Below are 6,393 nucleotides of genomic sequence, written 5' to 3'. Positions count from 1 at the left end.
AGTTGCAAAGAGAGTACAGACAGTTCTCTTACACACTTCACCTGGCTTCCCCTAATATTAACATTTTATATAACCGTCGTTTTTGTTTTGTTCTTTAAGTTGCAGTACATGAAAAGAAATTTCAGATTGACTGTTGCGCGGCAGTCCTAGAAAGAAATCAATCCACTTAGAACAGACCTTATGAAGAAAAAAAAAAAAAAAAAAAAAAGAATAGATTCCAGGGGCACCTGGGTGGCTCAGTCGGACTTCAGCTCAGGTCATGATCTCACAGTTTGTGGGTTCAGGCCTCGCGTTGGGCTTTGTGCTGACAGCTCAGAGCCTGGAGCCTGCTTCAGATGCTGTGTCTCCCTCTCTCTCTGCCCCTCCCCTGCTCGCACTCTGTCTCTCTCTCTCTCAAAAATAAATAAATATCAAAAAAAAAAAACTTAAAATAAAAAAAAGAATAGATTCCAACCAGGAATTAACATCAAAAGTAGTAAAAGGGAACATCATTTCAGATTCTTTACCATTAAGAAGGTGCAGAAGAGGATATAAATAATTTTATGTCTATACATTTGAAAATTTAGATGGAATTGATAAATTTCTAGAAGAAAAAGACACACCTAAAGAAATAATCGAAAATTGGAACAATCGTATATAACTATTAAAGAAATTGAATCTATAATGTTGAAACCATCTCACAAAAGAAAATTCCAGTTGCAAATGGCTGTGAAATCTACCAAACTGTTTTTAAAAATTTAAAGATTTCTTTTTTTTTAATTTTCAAAATGTTTTCACTACTTATTTATTTTGAGAGAGAGAGAGAGTGCACACACACACACACACACACACACCAGTGGGGGAATGGCAGAGAGAAAGGGAGAGAGAAAATCTCAAGCAGGGTCCATGCCATCAGCGCAGGCCCAATGCGGTGCTCGATCCCATGAATCATGAGATCATGATCTGAGCCAAAATCAAGAGTCAGACACTTAACGGACTGAGCCACTCAGGTGCCCCCAAATCTACCAAATTTTTAAGGAAGACATGATACCAACAATACACAATTTCTTCCAAAGACTGGAAAAAGAGGTAACATTCTCCTACTGACATTGAGAGACAAACAGCACACAAATACTGACACAGGAGGTGAGATGCAACAAAAATCTCTAATTTTATTTCATTTAATTCAAACTGCTTTCATTAATAAAGTCTCATCAATTTGTTGCCATGATGTTGGGAACATCTAGTACCCTAATTCCTATATTTGAGTTTATATCTGAGTTACCTAGAAGGCTCTTTTTTTTTTTTTTTTTTGACCTGGAAGTCTTTTAAAAACACATATTATGCCTCCCACCCCCAGAGTTTCTGATTCAGAAGGTCTGGGGCGGGGCCCAAGAGTTTGCATTTGTAGCAAGTTCTCTGGCAAATGCTGCAGCTGCTTCTACTCCAGGGACCACATTTGAGAACCATGAGGCCAGTGGCATATGTATTGAAACCTTGCTCGCCACAGTAGTAATGTCATTTGGAAAGCTTGGAAAGCCTTCAAATACTGGAACAACTTTCCCATGAGCACTCTACTGAATTTTCTAAGAACGTTTTAAAAAACTCAGTTAAATAGGCCCACATTGTTACTCAAAAAACAACTTTGGAAAGATTTTCCAAATGAGATCACTTTTCAGCTAGAAAAATAGGGATTTCATTATTGTATTCTCTTAACGTGCTTTCGACTTTCCTTTAAGACAACCAACTAACTAACTTTTACATGATAAACTTAATGGTGTGGTCAGCTCTAACTCTTGAACAAGTTGTTTTTGTTTTTCAAGGAATTGTCTATTTTTTTTTCAGCTTCTTTTAGTAAAATTAACAACCTCCACTGTTTTTTTTTAATATGTACGTGAATTTCAGCAGAATCTCTTTGTTGTCCAAAGATTTACAACATATAAGAGTGTGCCAAGTAACACTGATTTTAGATGCTTCTAAACAATATTTTATTTATTTATTTATTTATTTATTTATTTTTTTAACGTTTATTTATTTTTGAGAGAGAGACAGACAGAGCATGAGTGGGGAAGGGGCAGAGAGAGAGAGGGAGACACAGAATCCAAAGCAGGCACCAGGCTCTGAGCTGTCAGCACAGAGCCCCAAGCCGGGCTTGAACCCACCACCCATGAGATCAAGACCTGAGCCAAAGTCAGAAGTTTAACCGACTGAGCCGCCCAGGCGCCTCAACTTGTAAACAATTTTTAAATAATTTCATTACAGTTTCATTTTTGCAAGTTGATTTACAGTGACCAACTTGCACTTTTCAATTTTGCAAATATTTTTCATCCAGTTTGTGTGAGGAGGTTAACTAAACATAACAAGACCCTCCTTAACATAGCCTTACCCAAAGTCATCTCAGGCACAACTAAGTGTTGTGCAAGTTTCAACTTGTCTTTCTCAAGTTTTTTTGGCTGACAAAATCCATACCACATCATAACAACATAATAAGCATTATTTCTAAAATTCTGCAACAGCACAGATTCAAGGAGAGATTATTTCTAAGACATATTTTTATCGATTGATTTACCATAAAAACTGTACACACCAAAATGCCTGCCAGAAGGATAATTTTTTTTTTTTTTTCAGGAGCCCTTTGAGCAATTTTCTCCTTTGGCATGAATTACATAACCCAATACAGTGATAATGAGGCTTTCTCATTGACAGTTACATCATGGCTCAGAAAATGTGCCCATCACATTGTATGTATTTTTTCTTTTTTTGAAGATATTGAAGGCACTGATTCAGTATGTCATGTTTCCCAGTATCTTTTAAAAAAAATATTTTTAATGTTTATTTTTTGAGAGAGAGATAGAGCAAGAGTGGGAGAGGGGGAGGAACAGAGAGAGAGGGAGACCCAGAATCTGAAGTACCAAAGTGAGTCCTTTTTTTTTTTTTCTTTTTTTAAGTAGGCTTCACACCCAGTGTGGAGCCCATCAAGGGGATTAAACTCATGACCTTGAGATCAGAATCTGAAGTACCAAAGTGAGTCCTTTTTTTTTTTTTTTCTTTTTTTAAGTAGGCTTCACACCCAGTGTGGAGCCCATCAAGGGGATTAAACTCATGACCTTGAGATCAAGACTAACTGAGCCCCCTAGGCACCACCAACCCTCTCCCCACCCAAGTATCTTTTTTGATTTTGATGGCATTAAGCTTTCATTTTCAAGAATATTATTACAAGGGGCGCCTGGGTGGCTCAGTTGGTTGAGCATCCAACTTTGGCTCAGGTCATGATCTCCTGGTTTGTGGGTTTGAGCCCCCTGTTGGGCTCTGTGCTGACAGCTCAGAGCCTGGAGCCTGCTTCGGATTCTGTGTTTCCCCCTCTCTCTCTGACCTTCCCCTGCTCGGGCTCTGTCTCTCTCTTCCACAAAAATAAATAAACATTAAAAATCATTATGGGAATGCAAGCTGGTGCAGCCACTCTGGAAAACAGTATGGAGGTTCCTCAAAAAACTAAAAATAGAACTACCCTACAACCCAGCAATTGCACTACTAGGCATTTATCCACGGGATACAGTGTGCTGTTTCAAAGGGACACAGGCACCCCCATGTTTATAGCAGCACTATCGTCAATAGCCAAAGTATGGAAAGAGCCCAAATGTCCATCGATGGATGAATGGATAAAGAAGATGTGGTATATATATACAATGGAGTATTACTCAGCAATCAAACAGAATGAAATCTTGCCATTTGTAATTACATGGATGGAAGTGGAGGGTATTATGCTAAGTGAAATTAGTCAGTCAGAGAAAGACAAAAATCATGTGACTTCACTCATATGAGGACTTTAAGAGACAAAACAGATGAACATAAGGGAAGGGAAACAAAAATAATATAAAAACAGGGAGGGGCCAAGACAAAAGAGACTCATAAATATGGAGAACAAACTGAGGGTTACTGGAGAGATTGTGGGAGGGGGGGATGGGCTAAATGGGTAAGGGGCACTAAAGAATCTACTCCTGAAATCATTGTTGCATTATATGCTAATTTAGATGTAAATTTTTAAAAATAAAAAAATAAAATAAAATAAATAAAGTTGCTAAAATAGTAGATATTAAGTGTTCCCATTACAAGGAAAAATATTTGGAACTATAGGAGGTGATGAACATTAACTAAACTTATGAAAGGCCTGAGAAAATTAAAACTTAAAAGCTTCAGTTACGGGAAACTGAAACCTAACCAAGCTTAACCAGCTTGTTCCGCTTCTGTACAATTGCTTGGCGCGCCCGTGTATTTCTGATCAATCATAGTTGCCTGGCACAACCGTATATTCTTGATCAACCATTGTTACTTGGCACATCCGTGTATTTCTGATCAATCATTATTGCTTGGCACATCCGTGTATTCCTGATTTTCCCATGACTTGTTTGTACTTGTCTATAAAAGGGGTGTAAAAACCTCTCTCAGGACCTCTCGGCGTCACCGGCAACGAGGGCGCAGAGGCCCAGGTTCGAACCTGCAATAAATGACCCTTGCTGCTTAGCTTTGACTCTGGATTCTGGTGGTTCGTTTTTGGGGGTCTCTTAGACTCTGGGCGTTTCACTTATTATGGTAATAATTGCACAAGATATACATATATCAAATCATTAATTGTAAGCCTTAAACTTATACAACGTTATAAGTCAATTACATATCAATAAAACTGAACAAAAATAAAAAAATCTTTAAAAAAATATGATTACAAATAATGCATTCGTATATGTCATTTTGTTGATCTGCACACTTGACAAAACTGTATTTTTTAAAAGTGGTCTTACATTGACTTTTTTTTTTTTAATTTTTTTTTTCAACGTTTATTTATTTTTGGGACAGAGAGAGACAGAGCATGAACGGGGGAGGGGCAGAGAGAGAGGGAGACACAGAATCGGAAACAGGCTCCAGGCTCTGAGCCATCAGCCCAGAGCCTGACGCGGGGCTCGAACTCCCAGACCGCGAGATTGTGACCTGGCTGAAGTCGGATGCTTAACCGACTGCGCCACCCAGGCGCCCCTGACTCTTTTTAAATGATGCGCAAATGCTGCTGATTAACATCAATACTTTCCCTAATATCCTTATTCACTCATCCCATATTTTTCACCTTCTCATTCTCGTTTTTTTGCAGCATTAAAACAACCCACTAAAGGGCAATTTGGACTAATTCAATTAAAATGCTGCATTTGTGACACATTCAACATTTTCCAGATTATGCACTTTCTGAAGAACCACACTGTAAATTCCTAACCAGAATCAGTTGAAAGTCACGACAATGTTGTCAAAAATGAATAAAATTCTCCCACACTTCAGTTCACAACTAATTTTCAAATTATGATGTAAAATTTAAGAAGGCTTAATTCTCCCATTATTGGGTGATGGTCATATACAATCATATACCAGAAAATCAAATTAGATGCCAGTGTGTTGAATAAAACAAACTGCTTTGAGCCAGTGTGTATATGTTTCACATCTCCTCTCTGTCTCTCTCCCACAACATGAAGCAGTTAGCCTTAGTATTGTGCCAATGTCCTTGGTTCTTGTCAAGGACCAATGTGATGTACTCTAATACTTTCCAATGCTTCCTATTTCATTATTGAAAACAAATTTTTAATGTTTATTTATTTTTGAGAGAAAGACAAAGAAAGACAGAGTGGGAGCTGGGGAGGGGCAGAGGGAGACAGAATCTCAAGCAGGCTCCAGGCTCTGAGCTGTCAGCACAGAGCCCGATGCAGGGCTCGAACCCATGAACCATGAGATCATGACCTGAGTTGAAGTCAGACGCTTAACCAACTGAGCCACCCAGGCGCCACAATTTCATTACTTTAAAAGTTAGTTGACACATTAACATTTATTTCTTGACCTACTAAAGGGTCATAAGCCAAGTCTCAAAAACACTGCTCTAACGCTCTAGCCTGTTAATGTAGCAAGAAAATTTGTCTTAAATATATATAAACAATGGCTTGCCTTTCTGCATGCAGAATGGTTTTTTGGTGTTTTTTAAAAACATTTTTTTTCCAAGTATGTATTTAGACCACATTGTGTTTGCAAACTGCTGCCGCTTTGTAAGGGGAAGTGTGTATGTTCTTTATTTTTTCCTCTTTTTTTGTCTTTTTAAAAATTAAGAGGGGCGCCTGGGTGGCGCAGTCGGTTAAGCGTCCGACTTCAGCCAGGTCACGATCTCGCGGTCCGTGAGTTCGAGCCCCGCGTCGGGCTCTGGGCTGATGGCTCAGAGCCTGGAGCCTGTTTCCGATTCTGTGTCTCCCTCTCTCTCTGCCCCTCCCCTGTTCATGCTCTGTCTCTCTCTGTCCCAAAAATAAATAAACGTTGAAAAAAAAATTTAAAAAAAAAATTAAGATATTCATTGCATAAAACTCCCCCTATTAAAGTGTACAATTCAATCGC

Source organism: Lynx canadensis, chromosome A3 (assembly GCF_007474595.2).
Source record: "Lynx canadensis isolate LIC74 chromosome A3, mLynCan4.pri.v2, whole genome shotgun sequence".
Taxonomy (NCBI): Eukaryota; Metazoa; Chordata; class Mammalia; order Carnivora; family Felidae; genus Lynx; species Lynx canadensis.
This window is presented reverse-complemented; position numbering follows the sequence as displayed.